This window comes from Cyprinus carpio, chromosome A8 (assembly GCF_018340385.1).
Source record: "Cyprinus carpio isolate SPL01 chromosome A8, ASM1834038v1, whole genome shotgun sequence".
Lineage (NCBI taxonomy): Eukaryota > Metazoa > Chordata > Actinopteri > Cypriniformes > Cyprinidae > Cyprinus > Cyprinus carpio.
Window position 1 is genome coordinate 11365599 of NC_056579.1, and position 20074 is coordinate 11385672.

At 39.2% G+C, this 20074-nt stretch overlaps 1 pseudogene; it reads right to left on the reverse strand.

The window, feature by feature from the left end:
* Nucleotides 1-19362, reverse strand: part of LOC122145993 — a 34876-nt pseudogene extending 15514 nt beyond the window's left edge.
* Between the last annotated feature and the right edge of the window lie 712 nt (nucleotides 19363-20074).

The following is a 20074-nucleotide window of genomic DNA, read 5'->3' on the forward strand; positions in this document are numbered from 1 at the left end:
ATAATAATAATCATAATATATCAATATATATATCACAAACATAGTTTTAAATGATAATTCATTATTAATAAATCATGAACAAAAATGGTTATATTGTTATTATTTATTAATATTATTCACCATCATTGGGTAAGTTACTCAAAAAAAGTAATAGATTACAAATGACTGAGTAATTACTTGAAAACTGTAATTTGATTACATTGCTGTATTACTGCTGTAAAAAGTACATCCAATTACTAATTACTTTACTTTTCAGTTACTGTGAAAACATATCAAACCTAAAAAAAAAACACTACAAGTGAAAATTGTAGTTCTTTCAGTAATTTTAATATGACTGTGTAAAATATTAAAGGTGATGAAAACATCAACTTGACTTAAAGATTTAATCCACTTCTTAAATTTAACATTCTTAGTATAAACCTGCATCAACAATGAAAATGTGCCTATACAGTGTTTTATATATGACATTGCTTGCTGAGTGTAGGTATATGTGTATGCTGGCTTACTGTGTTTAAAATTTTAGTGACATGTTTCAGAAAGAGGTTTGCGGAGACTGAGACATCTGAAAGCATATCCTGTATTATTTTTTCTTTATTTTACAAAATAACAATCCTTTGTTGATATTATGCGTGTACACGAAATAATATAAGTAGACCATATACAGTATTCAGTGGTGTATTACACTTGTATATATGAGCAAAAATGGCAGAGCTTTTAAGTTCTTTTCGCTATTATCAGGAAAAATTTACAGAGCCCCGCAATGGCATGCACGGAAAAAATAGTAGCTAATCATGTGCACGACATACTATTTCGTTCCCTCGATTTATAAATTGTGCGCACAATTTATTTATTTATTTTTTCTTGCATGTCGTGTGTGGCTCTGTAAAAATGCAAGTGATTTTAAAAGGCACACAATTTTTTTTAAACACTACATTTGTAATGTAAGATAACATAATTCTATTGACTTTTAGTAACTGTAATCAAATTTCACAAATTTAAAATGTAATAGCATTACATTACTAGAACATTACATTACATACATTACTGTGTAACGTGTAATACCCAACTCTGATTATTACCACCATGTTCATTAATGATAATTATTATTATTAACAACAACAGTAGTAATAACAACGGTTAACATTTTATTAATTACAAACATGATCACAATCATGAATGAACATGGTTATTTATTAATAAAAATGATAATAACTCAACCAGTCCTGAAATGTCATTCTGGTTACCTGCGTGTGACAAATGAGCTGACCTCCATATCGCTATGACTGGAGCTCATCCGCTCTAATGGAGGAAGGGCATTTGAAGAAGGCATCGCCCCCATCCCTAAAGTCCCCCCCACTCCATTTCCATTGGCCATTGAGTATGAAGGCTGGGGTGCTGTGTTCCCATTAGCATCCAAGGACTCTTTCTGCATGCGGGGGTAGAAGTTGTTGTTTTGTGGTGGGACATTGGATTGGGGCGGTTTGAGGTTCACCAAGCCAGGCTGGTGTCCATTCTGGATGTTTGGACCTGGGTTTGAGCAGAACCGTGGGCTGCAGAGTGGTGCTGGTTTGGGTCAGAAGGGAGGAGAGGCTGGTTTTGGGGCAGCCATCAGGGTTGTAGAGCATGGGGTAACCTCGACGGAAGAACCACGTCCACGCTGTGACCCATTGGGACAGATTTCAGCATTTCTACCACTTCTTTATGGGACAGACCCAGCACACAGAGTCATTGATGTACACTAGGATGTCCGCTGAGAAGAGAGAAGACAGAGGGAAAAACATTTCTGTCATTTGTTTTTACATGATTGGAAATCATAAGCAATCATTAAGGTGAAAGTGACGTGTGGCAAGTATGGTGACCCCTAACGCTCGGAATTTGTGCTCTGCATTTACCCCCTCCTACAGTAATTGCACACACACCGTACTGACACACATACCCAGAGCAGTGGTCAAGCCTATTGTTCGTTCACTTGCGGCACCCGGTGAGCAATGGGTGTTCAGTACCTTTTCTCAATGTCCTCATGCTCAGATCGTGGTATTGAGGGTGGAAGAGAGTGCTGGTCATTCACGACCCCCACCGACAACCCTCCCGGACCTGAGACTCAAACACGCAAAACAACCTTCGTGTTACCCAGTCTGACTCTCTACACCATTGGGCCTGGCCCACACAACTGCCCTTAACGTGGCGATAAAATGGAGAAATTCAATTCCTTATCTGTAAGTTTTAAGAAGGTCAGTCCTACCATGGACAACCTGCTGTAATTCGGCCAGTCGAAAACAGGACAATGTAATTGAAACTAATGTTTGAAAGGTGAGGATGAAGCATGTTTTACAAGGTCCCTGTCATTACTGTCTGGCCTAAAGATTTTTGGGTCTGACACATGTTTTGTGTTCAGAGAGGGTGAAAATGTCATCGATAAAATAAATAATAACTAAAATCAATCGCAACTTTTTTCAACTCAAAATTATTTTATTCTGGAACAAATTATAAATCACAGGGTAATTTTTTTTTAAGGTCTAGTGCCCTTTAAGTGATAAGTGGTGTGTCCATGTGTGTTGTGGTTTTGTTAGTACACGTGAGAGACAGTGTTGTGTGTAATAACAAGCAGATTAAACCTACAGGCCCAACTGGAGTTAGAGAGGATAGGCATATTCAAACACATGAGACCACCTTTCCAAAAACATAAGGCTAAAATAATAACATATTACTCACCAAAATACACACACAACACCCATTCACACGGGATCTAATCGGAAGAGAGAGAGAAGAGTGTGCTAGGGATTTCCCCTGTCTTAAAATAAAAAGTGAGAATTGGGGGTATAGAGTTACAGGATAGGCGAAGCATAACAAGCAAACAACAGCTCATGCTCTTGTGGTACAATCTAATCCTTTTACCCACGTCGACACTTCGAAAATCCCTTTTCCCCACCCCCCCCTAGCCACCACCCGGTCCCTGGTTTTTTCTGCCATCTTATAAAGTGAGTACCCCTTACATCATCCTGACCTATGGGGCCCTTATGTGGTGGTCTTCATACGCAGAAACAGAGGAGGTTTTTTTTTTAGTAAAGTCAGCCGTAACCATTACATCATATATGATTCACAACAACGTCCTTCAGCAGCCCTCCTGCAAAAATCTATGTGTTTTCCTTATATTATTTAATCCTGTCATATAAAAATCTAAAATATTTAAGAAACATGACCATGCCGAATTGCAATCTCCTGTACATGGGCAGAATAAAATTACAAAAGGCAAACATCCACAAAGCAGAAGCCAATACTTAGTCAGTTTCCAAAATAGAATCCTCCAGCTTCCCATGGTAAGATGAATTCGGCCTGCAGAGGAAATAAACTCAATTTCTTCTTTTAGTCTTTACTCATTAAAAAAACCAATTCGATCTCAAATAGTTTTAAACTTAGTCCTCATATATTGAAACTTTAGCAAGAAAAAGGAGCCTAATGAAACATCCATCTTCATTTCACAGTACACCTCTCCACAAGCATTAATAAAGTCTTATGCCTCTCCTGAATACCAACACACTTGTGGGCAAGGATGTCGTGATTACCTCGAGGAAAGACATAAGCTGCAATGTACATCCATTAAAAAACCTCTTTTATGGTCCATTTTCTGCCTTTTAAAAAAACAAAAAGTAAACAAAAACAGCTTGTACAAAGCTGACCTCAACTCATACAGCATAATACTTTTGCCTGACATAATTGCCATAGGGCGGTGCACCGCTAAAATACCTGAGGAAAGACATGAGCGAGTTTTTAACATAACATAAGCGTCCAATATTTTCCTTAAATTATAAAGATATAGGTGAACCCCCTTTACTGAATACTAATATATTAATCATAGTACAAGATCCAGTATTATTTAAACATGGCCTAAGAAATATTTATACCATCATTCACCACCATTGGAACGTATTGCAAACAGTTTAGAAGAAAGTTTTTAATTTAGGCCATAATTTTGTTTTAGTTTTTTCATGTGGTTAGTGCAATAAGTGCGAGTTGAGCATTTGTGTTTTAGTATTATTTTTATTTTGTGTTCAGGACACTGCTGCGTTAAACCACCGGTTTTGAGGCAGACGGGCCTCCCAGAGGGGTGACGCTGTACACCGGCAGTAACCTCTCGAGTCTACTGCCACCCACAATGTAAAGCTCAAACCCACGTGTGCCCTTTCCGACAGGCGGTGTGTATGTGAATAAGCCCTTTCAATTCAGATGTTGGTCGTGAATGCAGGGTACTAAAATGGACAGCACACACACACACACACCACACACACACAACAAACAACGTAAGTATGTCTAAACATGGGATGGTAAGTCAAGCAGAGTTTAAACCAATGCGCTTAAAGGCCTTAAATGCCTAAAACGCACCTATATTACACAGTGTTTCAGGATGAAGCTCGAACTGCTAAACAGACAGTGCCATCTGCTGGGATGTGGGGTTATACTAGTTTATACTCAGTGTATTGTTCAATCACACACCTTTTATATTCTAGAGTAACAAACTGTGCAGTACTCTGGCAAAAATTGTGGCCGCATAGGACCCGGCGCCCCTGTGAGGCTCCTGTCCTCACCACGCAATGCCACTTAAGTTGACTTCCAACTTAAAGTGACAAAATCCCCGACTAACTATTAGATGTTGTTCTTTTTCTCCGACTTGTTATTTTCTTTCCATTTTGTTTACACTCCAGTGCTTGCACCAGACTGTGCCAATACAATATGGTGGTCTCTTTCCCCAACTTGCATCTAAAGTTCTTCAAAACTACCACCGCTTTCCTGTCCGCACCGCCTTTTCTGTGGGCCCCTGCCACCTCGGCTTCTAAACAGCCAATGTGAAGCCGTCATGTGGTGACCATGTAGCATACGTCATTTCTTTCGATGAAACCTCGCAGACCTGTCTATGTTTTCACAATACGCAGGGCCGTTAATCCTGCATCAGCTACCCATCCTTCCCTTTCCTCCCCCTTTTTTTCTCGCCAATGGTTCCATTTCGATATTGTATGCACCTAACCGTATTCGCGACACGTGGGCTTCGTACAGTGTGCATCTCTAACAGCCAAACTGACTTCTGAAGACACTTCACTCACGCGGGGTCTGGAGCGCTCGCAGACATGACCTCTCATGTTCTCAAATCGTCACGAGCTGTTCTGTGAGGTGCTAGATAAACATTAAAGGAAAAAAGAGAGCTGAGACGGGAGAAAGCGAGCAGAAGGATCTGAGGGACTCCATGGAGTACGAGTTTGACAGGCAAGGCAAACAAGCGCTATGATGAACGGCGTGAGAGGGAGACACTGACATGGCTCCAGGAATGTTTTTCATTAGATACTTTGGGTTGAAGATTGGCCGAGAAGAGTGAGAGTATGTTTTGGAGGTTAAAAGTGGAGAGGCGCCCCAGCCTCACACACACCTTGCACACATAGAAAATTCCACTACCGTCTTGCTGACCAATCTCTTTTGGCCTGAGTCTTGTGTCTCAGGCACAGCTTGTCTCGGTCGGAGGGGAGAACTTTTTTGTGCTTGGGTGGGATTCTTTTGTTTTTATATTTTCTTGTTTTTTGAGGTATGGCGTGAAAATGATAGAGATTTTTTCCCCCCAAAATGGTTTCATTCCTCAGGCAATCCTTTAAAGGATGAAGTAACACCAGGGTTCGAAACCACGTCAATATCCCAGCAATGCGGAGGCTTAATTCTTCATCGATAAAGCCACAAGTTATGCATTCGTTCACTGCCGTGCATCTTAAGGAGTTCACAATGTCACCCTTATTTTACACAAAATGGACATAAAAAAACTACGCAAAAATCGGTAGTGTAGAAGCTGGAGCTGAATTTGTCATAGATGGAAGGCAATACTAAGATTAGAATACATTTTATCATTGCCGTGGCAACTTGAATTTCACATGTAACCCCTGGTTTGTATAACAAACAATATGCATCGAAAACAACCCCCAAGTTCACCCCCTCACGAGAACTTCATTTGCCCAAGATTACAGGTGCGTAGATGTAAATATTTGGCCTCTACTAAAGCATAAAAATACCAATGATGTATTTTTGCCTTGAGAAGGTATTACTAGACAAACATGCTAACGTTAAACAGACATTGTTTAGCATGAAAAAACAATGCTACAGTTCAACGTCTGGTATTTCGTGCATCGTGCACGTGTGCTCCGTTCCTGTTTGTGTCATCAATCTGACAACTTATGTGTGCATCAAGGTCTGAGATAGGAGGGTCCGGTGAGAAAAAAAAACTCTCCATAGTTTGAATTTATACTAGCACAAATAACCTCGTTCAACCTCTCATGGTGCGTTCACACCAGACGCGACAATGAGCCGTCTGTCGCGAGTGATTTCCATGGTAAGGCAATGCAAGAGAACGCGAATAGTAGACACCGTGCGGCGCGTTTCAGTCGGCGAATGAAGCGGACGCGAATTGACAGCGTTCGCGCGAATGACGAGGCGATGATGCGGAATTGAGCGTTTGTCGGGCTGTTTGACAGCGCGAACTCGCATGAGATTCGCGCGCGACACTCGCTGGTTGAAAAAATCTGAACTTTGGACGAAATTTCGCGCCAGGCTGAACCAATCAGAGAGGCGGCTCTAAGTAAATGTGACGTGATTACGACGTAGCGGAGCGCAGCGGAGGGACAATCGGAAACTAACAATGGCGGACAACAGCCAATCATCGCTGTATGTGGATACCCGGACTATACGCTCTTTCTTCATAATTCTACAGGAAACAGACTAAAGAAAAGGATCTTTGCTTGGAAGACAGCTGAAATTATATTTTATCTTGAACCTAGTAAAGAGACATCAGAAGCCAGCGGCAGAATGTCAGAAGGGACTAGCCGAGTTGAGAACTGCTCTAGGCGGGATACATGATCACTGAGCTCCCGCTGATCGCATGGAGGAGCTCGTCTCCGAAATCGCGAAACACAATTTTTAAATGGACGCTGTTTTTTATAAATATAAACCGCATATTTGAGTTTTAAACAACATGCTACATATCTCGCACATGAACTACCTTTAAACCTAACCTTTCATGAGCAGCGATAACAATCATATTGTGGACAACTATCCCAAAATAAAACAAAGTGGTGGTTTGGAATCACAAGGCTCAAGCAGTTAAATAAACTGAGCTACAGAACCGCCAATCCCATGACGGAGGATATCCATGTCTGTTAATGTTTAAGGTAATTTCACCGCAGCGAGGGAGGAAGACGAATTTCCTGAAGCAGCGCGAAATCGGGAAGCGATTGATGAACTCAAAATGTTCACGCGTGTCAAGCTACGCTCCGAATAGCGACGATTTATCTCGCGCAAGTCGCTTCTGGTGTGAAAACGCACAGTCAGTGTCAATCCTACAGTCCATACAAGGGGGAAACCCTTATAAGAAGGGATACTCCACACCAAAATGAAATTTTGTCATTAATACTTACTCCCCATGTCGTTCCAAACTCCGTAAAAGCTCTGTTCATGCTTCGGAACACAATTGAAGATATTTTGGATGAAAACCTGAAAAAAGGCCTGTGGACTGTCCCCATTAGACTGTCACACTAATAAAACAGTGTCAAGGTCTCATTAAAGGTATGAAAGTCCATCTGCAGAATCCTCCATCTGCCCATCGACATGCAATCTGGGCTTATATGAAGCGACGGGAACACTTTTTGTAGTGAAGAAAACAAAAATAACACCTTTTTTCAATACTCCTTTGTCAGCGGTCTGCCTCCCTCCCCCTGTGTCTCCATATCACCGCTGCTGCGCTGCTTCTGTCATCGCGCACAAGGATACATTGTTTCAACGTGGATTAGCGTTATTTAGTTAATGTGCGATCGTTTAATAACAGGTGAATCCTGTAGAGTGGATGCGACAGAAGAGATTAACAGCATCGTGCTTGATGGAGAGACAAAGAGGAGGACGCTGACAAACGGAATTATTGAAAAAAAGTCATTATTTAGGTTGGTGCTTTGCTAGAGAGAAAAAAGTGTTCAGTCACTTTGCAAGTATGATGGCAGATGGAGGTATCTGAAGATGAACTTTTCCTACCTTGTTTATGAACCTTTGACACTGTTATTTATGTGGCAGTCTATGGCGACAGTCAAAGGCCTCCAAGCGTTTTCATCCAAAATATCTTAAATTGTGTTCTGAAGGACGAACAAAGCTTTTACAGGTTTGGAACGACATGGGGTAGTAAGGATTAATGACAAAATTTTCATTTGGGGTGGAGTATCCCTTTTAAGGCAACAGATCTGTGTTTTTTCAAAAATTTTTGGACCCGGGTGCATTCTTAAATTTACAAGTCATCCTTTTTTACAAAAAACTGCATCAAAATGCAAAATTAAACATTTACTTCCAACATGATTAACTGTATGTCACCCGCTAAATTCAAAATTTCTCATTGACTGCACATCTTAAAGTTCAAGCATCGCCTTCACATGTCAAAAATCCATGTGGACATACCAAAGGCATCATGTTCAACTTTGAGTATAACTCTTTAGATTACTGGAGGAGGAAGGCAAATGACCTTCTGTCTCTATTCTTGCTCACTCTTAGTTTCACTATACCGTTCTTATTTTTTTTTTTTCCCCCGTGCTGACTCACTTGATGTAATAGGGTTCACAGCGTGTCAATGAAACGCCCAGTTCCCACGTTTTCAGGCAATGCCCCTCCACGTCCTCCATTCTCCAGGGCCAACACATCCATACCTGCCCACTGCCTGAATCCCAAGTCTGATTAGGTGAGACTATGGTGGTGGGAGGGGCACTGCTGGCCTCTGCATGGACCCCGCTGGGAAACAACAAGTACAGTGAACAGGCATGAGATGTAGCTGTCTTGTATAATCTATAGCAACCTCAGGCAGCGAGAGCGTCACGCTGTTCATGTTACGCTCCTCTTGCCAGCTATAATATGAGAAAAGGCATCAATCCTAAATTACAATTCCATAGTGTTTAATGTGCAAAACATAAAAAAATTCCACTTTGGGTTTAAAATAACTGCAAACAATGGTGATGTAAATTCAAGTCCAAACCAGAGGATGCTAGAAGGTTCAAAAGGGGGAAAATGTCACACAAAACTCAACACACTATATATAGCATACAAGATTTAAACAACAACAAAGTAACTTCTCACGGGCTTTGTTTTATGTTAGGTTTTCAAGTTTTACATTAGTTTTAACAATGGCTTTAGAAGATAATGGTATTGACTGTGTAACAGGGGAAAGAGATACTGAGTTTTTCGAAAAAATGACCCTATTAAAGGCGACACACATATAGAGTAAAAATTAAAAGGAACCAAAGACTCGTGCCTTGGGGTACCACAAAAAAAGAGAACTTTCCCAATCTCTACCAGAAAAAGTTTACCAAATATGTATATTAAAAGTTACCATGAGATGGAAGTTGCTTGCATTTAAAAAATACTTAAAAATAAAGGTGGTCCCAACAGTGAATACCTGAAAGAGACCAGGAGAGTCTTCCTCGCTGTTGTCACCTTCTCCACTGCCTTCTCCAGGTTTCTCCGAGTGGATTGGCTACGAGTACGGAAGTTCCTCAGGAGATTTCGATGTTCCTGGTACGTAATGGGGGGGCTGTCAGGACCAATGTGGAATGGACTGGCCGAGGTGTACCATAATAGTTCCCTGTGATGACACAGAGTTATTTTAGAAAGGGCCTCTATGAAGCTACAATCGAAAACCTGTTCCAACCAGCAAAATAAAAAAAACAATGACCTTTAGACACAATGTATTACATGCGCTAAATGAAAACAGTCCTTGACCAAGATCCATTTTCTACCTAAAAGCTATGTCCTGAGTCAATATTTTCAAGCAGCCAAAGAGAGATTGTGGACCTGGATACGATAATCCAAAACAGCTTATGCTCAGTGAGACTTTGGAAACTTAAAGATCTCCATTTCAAAAACTACATTTTATCCAAATAAAAAAGGCATAAATCATCATGATACAAGCCCTATCATGAGCAACACTATTAACTTTGCCAAAGAAAATGGTTACAAAAAAAAGCAGTTTCAAATTTACACTTACTGACATTTCTAATTTAATACTTAAATGCGTGGCATTACGATATTATATTATCAGCAATAACAATTTCAGACAGAAATGTGTAAAATTAAACATGAAGTACACATGCGCTATTATGCCCCATTTTCCTTGTAAATGACAAACACATATTCAAACTGGCATGAAATCCACAAGTCTGGCAAGAGCTCCATAAAATCTGTTGATCCATGTTATCCTGCGGGACTGATCTGAGTGAAATGTTCCAAAAGATCATCATTGGTGGCTTCAATGGAAGCAAGAAAATTCTGACCTTTTGTACTTAGAACATCCCATGAGCAGTGTCATATATTTGATTAGTGACCTAGAAATAGCGCAGAGAATCCTTTTCTGTCATACACATTTCTGAATTTTTAAATGTTCAAACTCCTAAGCTTTCCTCATTTAAAATAGCTCTTAAATTTAAAAAGCCACTTCCAATGTGCATGTGTTCCGCACGTGTATCCTTCAACAGTAGAACTTCTTCACAGTCACCAGGTTTTAATGATATAGTTTCTAGTTGTACGTTTATCAAAGAGGAAATTTCTTCAGCTCACTGGCTCTCGGGCTGCCCTAGATCAACACTCTTTAAAACCTCCCTTAGATCCACAGCTGTTATGACAAAAGCGAGACTATGTGTAAACTGGTAGGATGTTCCAGAGACTCTTTTAGGCAACCAGGAAACAATGGCGAAAACATGAGATTACTCTACCTCTAAACATCTAACTTTAAATCTCCAAAATAAAAACCACACAATTATAAAAATATTCAGGTGGGAAAAAATACATTTTACACTATAAGACCATAGGGGTGCACAATCTTTCATAGCTAAGAGATTTTACTCAGCTTTTGTACATGGCTTAACATGTTCAGCACTTTTTTATGTGTTATGCCAGCATAACTCCCTCACTGCAGCTTAGTTTACAGCTGGAGAAAAAAATAAAGAGAGAGAGGGGAGAGAGCGTAGAATGGGGGTGCGAAGGGTGATCCAGAGAATCAGAGAAAATGAAATAGGGATTACAGAGGGAAAAGCCTCTTTTCTCTGTAACAGGTGATAGAAATGTAGGGAGGTGATGATGTGGTGTTCGGGCTGAAGAGATGACTCATGAGCTGTGTGGGGCATGCACTGCTCAGGTGGTTAAAAAAATACCTTTGTTACATAATTTGTAATTATCGGGCATATAAATACAAAAAAACAATGCCAATTCTCCACATTTTGGAGTCTATTTTTTAGAAGTCTCTTAATGGTTTTTTTTGTTAAGAAACGTTAATAAGTTTATTCTGCAAGGATGATGAATTGTTTAAAATTGTGTTTCACATTAAGGGACTTATAAGGTTGCAAGGACGCATTTACTCATTGTCTAAATCAAATGCTTGTGCTCTTTTGAAGTTTTTATTCATCAAAGAATTTCTGGAGAAAACAAGTAGCTGCATCGACAGTTTCCAGAAAAAAATATCAAAGCAGCCACAATCTAGATGTCAATATGATAATAATAAGAAAAGTTTCTGAAGACCAAATTCGCATATTCGAACACCCGGCCCACCCCCACACATTTCTTTTAAATAAATACATTTGACACTGAAGACTGGCAGGTAATTACAACTATGTTCAGCCGTTGCCAATCCAATAAATAATCCCATTTTATAACATATTCAAATAGAAAAACATTTATTTTAAATCACGATATAATAATTCACAAACCACCCTATCGAACACGATGCTTCTCCCCTCTGCTTGTATGATTGATGATTTTACATCTGTTCTCCACGATCAACATAAAAGCCTTGGGTGAGCCGTAAAAGACTTTCAAAAGCATTGACAAAGAACACTTATCAGAACCAAACATTTGACAACAGTAGTGTATTATAGTGACGATTTGGCAAGGAGGAAAAAGATCTAAAGGACCCCCCTAAAAGTAAAAATTGTTGATACTGGACTATGGCCCACCACAGTGAAATTGGACCATGGTATTTACATCCATCATCAGCACTTTTCCTGTGTAAGGTCCCCAAGAAACAGGTTTTGCATAAAAACCATTCAAACCTAATTTTTTGTGGGATCGAGCCAGGGCATCATTCAGATGAACAGCAGCATTGCACGAGTGCACAGCCAGCATGCAAAAAACCACGAGGCAGTTTGGATCAACAACTCGCTAATCCAAGAGCTGCAACTTTGCAGGAGGTCAGTGTGAATCTGCAGCTGTGTATGAGGACCCTTAATAAAGACCATCCAGCAGGCTCAGACATCGCAGTCCTGCGCTTCCATGCTTGTTCTATCTCTGCCATAAGGGCTCCTTTTCAGGCTCTTGCTGGTCTGATAACGTGTTGGACGGACAGAAACAGCGCAGCCAGCTTGGCACTTAGTTCTCGTGCAGCCTGGCCTAATTGGGCTTTGCTTCTCTGATTTTTGAGTGGCTTGAAGCATTGTTGGAGCTCTGACGTGACGCCCTGACCCCTCACCATGTGTGTGCCTGCGAGGACCACACTAAAACTCAAATGCATGCGCAAACAAACTTAGTTGCAGCAATTGTAAATCTAGAATTCCATATATTCTCACAAACGGAGGCCTGTCTGTGTCCTCTATGTGTTTGCATAGGACTTTGTGTTGAATATGTCATTTGGTGTTAGAATCATGTGGGAATAGACTAATTGTAATTAGAACTGTAAAACATTAAAAGATCAAATCAGCCACCTAAATATTTAATAAACACACTGACATGAACTCCAAAGCCCTGATTGTGACACACCTTTTTAACGCCCCCTAGCCCTAAGTTTTGTTTTAAAAACTTTGATTTTTAATCTTACTATGGGACAGGGTTTTAAGAGCTAAATGCTGTTCAGCGAGCCCCTAGTGTGCCCAACCCCAGTTCCCTGTTTGTGAAACAATAGGTTTGGAAATACGGATTCTGACCTCACTTGAACTTCCCCAACTTTCCAGCAGGGCTCCAGAACTCTTCCAGGTGAGAAGAAACTTCCTCAATGGACACAAAGTTATAATCACCCCCTGAGGATCTCTCCATCCCGTGGTTGCCTGGGTCGTACCTGGGTCAAACGCAGGATGAGCAAAACATTAATGTAATTAGAAAAAAAAATTACAATGCTTTTGCTTTTTGCTTAACTTACCAAAAAAGTAGAACGTAGACTTTTTACGTTTGTTTTAAAAGTAGACAACAAGCCATTTTAAATGGAGACCCCTTAAAACAGAAAGGCCAGTAGTGCTACAAACAATACAGGGCATTTTAAAAGATCATTATTTTTTTTCATAACTTTGCATTTAAACAACTTTGCTAATCAAAAAGAAAAAAAAAAGAAAAAAAAAAAAAAAAAAAGAAAAAAAAAACATTTTTTGTGAAACACACAAACAAAAAAACATGTATCCTGATGACATCACCATGAGGCTAGTTGCTTTGATGCATTTGATGTTGGATCTACAGGACCACCGGAAAACAGAGACAGCTGAGGAAAGCTGAAGGGACGAAAGCTGAAGTTGCCTTGATATGGAAAAAGGTGGAGTTTAATGTAGTGATGCGTGAGTGCCAAATGAAGTTAAAATCAGTATGTAACAGTGTTTACACACTAACTATATATTAAACAAAATGTCTGTTGTGTCTGTTTGTATATGACTTTGGCGATTGTGGTGAGGCGACGCCTGATTAGTAAAATTTCAAACACTTCAGCCTTATTCTATAATCCCACATTGATGAGATTATACAACTTCCTTTCAGTTTTCCATCTCAAATGAAAGTTGAGAAAAGTGGATTTTCCAGAGGCAGGATTAGCAGTGCATCTGATTTAAGCTACAACTGATCACGCAACTCTCCGGTGTGTTGCGGAAAAGACTTACAGCAGGAAACCTATATGCTTTGATCAATCGACCTTGCAACATAAATGGTCTGAAGCAAACGTCTTAAGGAAAAGAAAAGGTATGTGGGTTTATGAGGTAGTGCATCCTATCAATAGATACAACACATAGTTATTCCCCAACATCACGCTGGAATGTAATGACTTAAAAGCCTTCAGCCACTATATACAATAAATCAATCCATTAATAACAAAACACTGCATTGTCAAAGGTATTATAACAGCCCAATATATGACATGACAGCCTATGCAAAAAGCATATGAGCATTTTTTTCTCTTGGAAAAATAATGGCCATTTTAATGTAACCATAATCGAACCCTACTACATTCACTCTGAAATGGAATCTCTTATGAAGGTTTTGTAGATTGAGACAATAAGGTATTTTTGACATTTAGGGGCTTTTTACACGTGCCATTTTCTGAGTTAAGATGGAATTTAACAGGAAAAAAAGGAACTGATTGGATTGTGAAAAGCAGGCAAAATTTTCAGAACAGAGCCAGGTGGTTGGCGTTGAAATATAGTGATCTGTGATGTCAGCTGGAAAAGGACAGTTGAGCACGTTATTACATCTTGATGAAAGATTACGAGGAAAACTTTTTTTCCTTTGGGAATAACATGTACTGATGAATTACACAAAATAAGCCCCCCCCCCACACAAAAGGAACGTGTTTTAGAAAAGTAAACAATGCTGACTTTATGTTGTCTCTAAAAGCCCCAATGCAAGTGCAACCCCATGATAACCATTAGCAAGATGTTCAGCACCTGGTTTAAACATAGCTGTGTTCTTATACTGAACACACCTGTGCTATTTTATCTTAAAAGAAAAGAAAAGAGGAGTATCTTACAGTTCAGTCTTCTGTAAACAGTCAACTGCCTGCGATCAATTCAGAGAAGTGACAGTAAAATTAGCCGCTTTATGGTGTCAAAATAATGATGTGATGAATAAACGTGTTATTTAGGAAAGCCATTTTATTTTGACTAGACAGGCTATGTAACTGAACCGACAGATAAAAGGTAATGTGAATGGATGCACAAAAATGAGTGTGCTTATGTGTACATTAGCAAGCATGCATGAATGGGTCCGTGTTTGGGTGCTGATGTGTTTATGCGTATATGCGCGCACAGGAGCGCTGAAAGGCACAGCAGGGTACCTCAGGCTGCAAACAAAGACAAATGTGCAGCTTTGGAATTCAAGAGCAGGAAATAGGTGAAATGTGAATCATACGGGATGGATTAAATGCATCAGCTGTGATGGTGATCGGGTGCCTGATGATTTAAAGGGGCCAGCAGGAGCTATACATCAATAAAATGCATGCAATCATTTCAGAATATAGTTGCAGTTTTGTAGCCCAAGGCAAAATATGAAACAGTTGCCATTCGCAATGAGTGCACCGCTGTGACATTTGATGAAATTTTCCATGGCAATGGTTTTAAAGTGCACTGCATTGCCTCAAAGTGAATGAACCTTTGACTCCACTTGAGGTTTGACGTGATTGTAAATTAGATTTGTTTACAGTCTCTTGTGAGCATTTAAAGCATGAGATGCATGCATGCTTTTTGCTGGCTGATGTATTTCAGTATCTTTCTCATCTGTGTTTTCATTGCAGTTGTTCTACTTCAGGGGTCTTTTCAGGCCAAAAAGCCCTTGGTGGATAAAGAGAGAAGCACCAGGGAGTCATTTTACATATTTTATAATCTTTTGTAGCCAGGCCTTTGACTAAAAAGCATGAGGTCAGGTCCATTTTTGTATTGTAAAATGAATTGAAATATTGGAACGGGGGTCTCTATTAAACAGTTTTAGTTAGAAAAGTTCTATATTACTAGAAAAATATGGAGTCCACAAATGCAGTTATGTGACCCTAAAATTCAAGATATTAGGGCTAAATGCCCCTGTATGAGTTTTTTCTCATATTTATATTATATGGATACAGTGATATCAAACGAGAGCAATATCACAATATCAATATGAGTGCTGTGTTTGTCCCAAAATACCAGCATTAGTGCACAATGTGATTTTACACACAACAGTTTAGTAAATAAGAAGTTAATATTGTGATATATTTTAAACAGTATTGTCTGTTTTTGCTCAAATTTGCCCACAAAAATACTACTTACAGTTTAAAGCCACAGTAGAACTGTTGTGTAATCTCCTGAGCACACCACAAATTTCTGAATGAATCAGCATTTTGAACGAGTCGGATGAACCAATGATTCAAAGGCGTGTTCATAAAGAGATCCATTGGAGATTCCACAAGCTTTGGGACATACTATAACCCATTATACAATTGCGATTTCATCATTAATATGACAACCCACGACTTCAACAGAAAAAATCTGGCTGTGTGTAACTTTAGCAAAAAAATCTGTGAGTTCCCCTGAAGCCTGAATAAAGTCTTTGTGCACCTTTAATGACAAAACAGGGACAAAATCCAGTTATTATACTGTCCTCAAAAAAGCTCTTGTTGTGCCAGTCTGGTATCTTGTAAACATGACTTTGTTTTTAGACACACTGATTTGTCTTTACTCCCAAAAGTTGTATACTGAGTCAGATTAGCGTTTACCAGTTAAAGTGAGTACTTTTGTCTTGAAAAAGCATTAGACAGTCAGCAAATAAACTAATACATTTTACAACCTGGACATTTAATGCACATTTTCATCTTTTTTCTCCAAAAATACAGTAGTTTGACATCCTGTGTTAAAGACCTTGTTATTACTGAATAATGTAGGTGGGGGTCACTCACAGGGGCACGGCGCGCAGGTAGAGGTTCTCTCGTATGACCTGTTGGAGTTGGCTGTCCATGGATCCGGGTGTTTAAAACACTTGCTCAGGTAAAAGTCTCAGATTCCTTACAGAGAGTTGAGCCTACAGATTACAAACAGAAAACACATGAGCAAGAATGAGATGGAGAGATCTGAAACCACATTTTAATAACAGCATTCAACAGGTCAAATTCACAAATAGAACACTGCTGTCACCATGGAAATATGAGAGAAAAAAGTTGAATTGGCAAAGTGAAACTATCAAAGTCCTAAAAATAAACTAAAAATACCACCCTTTAAAAGTGATGAGGGTAAAATGATCCTTCACCCTGAATTCAGTCCTAACACCACACACGCATGCTGAGACTGCACTGCAACTGCAGAAATGGAAAAGGTCAGTGTGCTGTTGTCACAAACAAGCACTGTGGAGCACCTAACGAGGACGTATCCGCCCCACTTGGCTTCTCTGAATTGATTTTTGCACTTAATATAATCTGAGGGTCCTTTCCCACACACAATCTCAAAACACATGGAATCCTCAAGGACACATGGGGACGAAAGGTAGAAAAATATGAGTCATTTCCCACTTATCTATTCATTTTTTAAAGTGCATTATGACCTTAGATGACAGACAGCTTCTGTTTCATGCAGTATATTGATGGTTCTTTATACCACTATGTATGGGGATTACCCATTGACAGCGATCAATTTGGGCTGACCAGGGCAGAGAGTTCCAGAGAGAAGTTAAGTAATAGAGTGCGCAGGATATCACATCCCACCTAACATCTGACGCTGAAAACTGTAGGACGGTGGGACACTGGAGTAGTACTTTTTTTGCATGCTGTTCTTAAAAAACCAATCATCCTGTGTAATTCAAGAGCGTAAGACTAGTTTCTAAATATTCTGTCCAAACTAACCACAACAGTGAAAAGTAATACAACAGTTTGTCCAGGAAAAATTGGTTTTTTTATTACACCAAAATCTCATGTAGACCAAAAAAATAAGCCAATGAGAGTTAAACATACATATATGGAGGGAAGAAGAGGATAAAATCGTGTGGAAAGAGAGTGAATGCCTTCATTAAGCAATAATTTTATGGTGTCAAGAACAACTTTAAAAAATTCTTACACTTCCTTGTGTATAGAAGGCTAGACCATGAATAAAGTAAATCAAATCCCCATGGAACATCTTGAACCGACGTATTCAGGCAGGTTAGATTAGGATAATACAATCCTCAGGCAGAATGACACTAACGGGTGACATGTCACACTGTGATCTACTCGGGGCTGTATATTGTCAGTAGGTATAAAGCTCTTACACAACCCAAGTATTTCAGAAATTTAATAAAGTGCAACAATATGCAGATAAAACCTCCGAAAAAAAAAAAAACATAATGGGGTGTGTAGCAGCCTTGTGAGGAAAGAGACTGGGTGGTAAATAATAAGGTCACAGGTTTCAAACCTCAGGCAGGACGTAACCAACTAACTTGAAAGTTACTGATATCCCCATCTCCATTTTCAGAAGGAATGGGATAGAGAGCCTTCAAGGAGATAAAACACTTCCATTTAGGAAAATATTTCACCTATAAAAGAACATTCTGTCAATATTTTATTCAACCTCTCAACTTTGTTTCTTTCTTTTGTGGAACACAATTTTTTTTCAGAAGAAAATCCTGAACGCACTTTCCAAAAAAACTGTAAGTAAAATGAAGACTGAGGCCAAAATGGACTAAATATTTATCCAAAATGATTAAAATAAAAATAAAAAAACGGCCTTGTTAAAAATACAATATATATAGTCCATTCTGCTTTTATTCTTACATTCCAAGTGTTCTGAAGCAAGTTAAAAATCCTCGACATCCTCTCGTTCGTGAAGAAATACCAATGTTCAAACATGAATGACACTTTTGAGTCAGATGGTTTTTCACGTGGAATCAGTTCAGAATTTGTTTACGAAACTAGACTGATTTCCGCTTATTTCAAAAGACTTGGCTTAGAAAACAAAGGTATGGGTTAAGGTGACCATTTTTTTATACTATTTTTTGGAATCTATTCTCTTTGACAGCTTCAATCCCCTTCAGTTTGTCTAATATTAAAGAAAAAAGGTCAAAAAAAAAAGGCAGAATATGTCTATCGAAAAAAGACCAGTCATAAAGGTTTGAAACAACCAGGTGACAGTGAGGAAATGATGACCATATTTCCATTAAAAATTTAGTGATCTAATTCTACCTGCAAATGTCTCTGTTCAAAAAGAATATTCAGGAATTCTTCTTTTTGCATTAACCTTCTCTTATCCAATGCTAAAGTAGTTCTCCAAACTTACAGTACTTAATCACACACCAGTCAATTTGCTCTTATTGATAAACAGAAGTACCTGGTAATACTGTGTTTTGATCCGATGGGAATGGGATGGGCGGACATTGTTTTTGAGTTCAGAAACCCCTCTCACATCTCCCAGGTCCATCCCAGGACAGGTGTAGCGCCGATCTCTAGGATGATGTCAAAAAAAACAACAGTGGCTCCACCCCCAGTGTGCTGCTGTAACAAATGGGAAACCTCTCATAATCTGCACGGGGACCACACTCCAATGGCCACACCAAGCTTCTCCCGAGGCTTTGCCGCCCAGTTGGGACGAAGCTCTCCTGCACTTTCGATCGCCAGTGCAGCTTCTTAACAGTGGCCTTAGACATGTTGACCGCGCTGAAAGCAAAAGAGAAAAGAAAAGGAAAATAATGTGTTAAAAACATGTTCAATTTGTGTCTGCAAAAATTAATAGATTACCCTGCTGAAATTTACCTTAACCCTACTAAGATGGTTTACTGGGTTTAGCTGATTTACCAGCTTGGTTGGGATGGTCTGTTGATTCTAGACCACTTTTTCAGCTAGTCAGACTGTGAGACCAACTGATTACCCAGTTAAATACCAACTGAAGACCAGCTTGGACAGGTCAGAAAGACACCCTTAAAGTCTGCATGAAATCAAAATGACTTTATTTACGTTACTAGCGCAAAATTGCTAGTCTTGATATAAACAATTAATCCGTTGCAAGTTAATCCGCTGAAAAAATGTGTTTTTCTTTGTAATCTTTAATCAAATCCTGAAACATGCTTACTTTTGCCCTGGAAATGGCATTCCTATTCTGATGACGTCAGTTTTACGGCGTTGGGCAGTAATATCCTTAAACACAATACCCCAAAACAAATAGGGCTGCACGATTATGACAAAAATCATAATTGTCGCTTAGCCCTTGAAACTGTAATTGGGATTATTAATTACCAATGTATCAACAATTTACATTGAATGATGTTTATACCGTTGTTTGATGCACTGCATGCCATATTTTATATGAAAATAAACAAGCTGAAAACCTTAAGTTGCTAACACTTTTAGTGCTTTTCTATA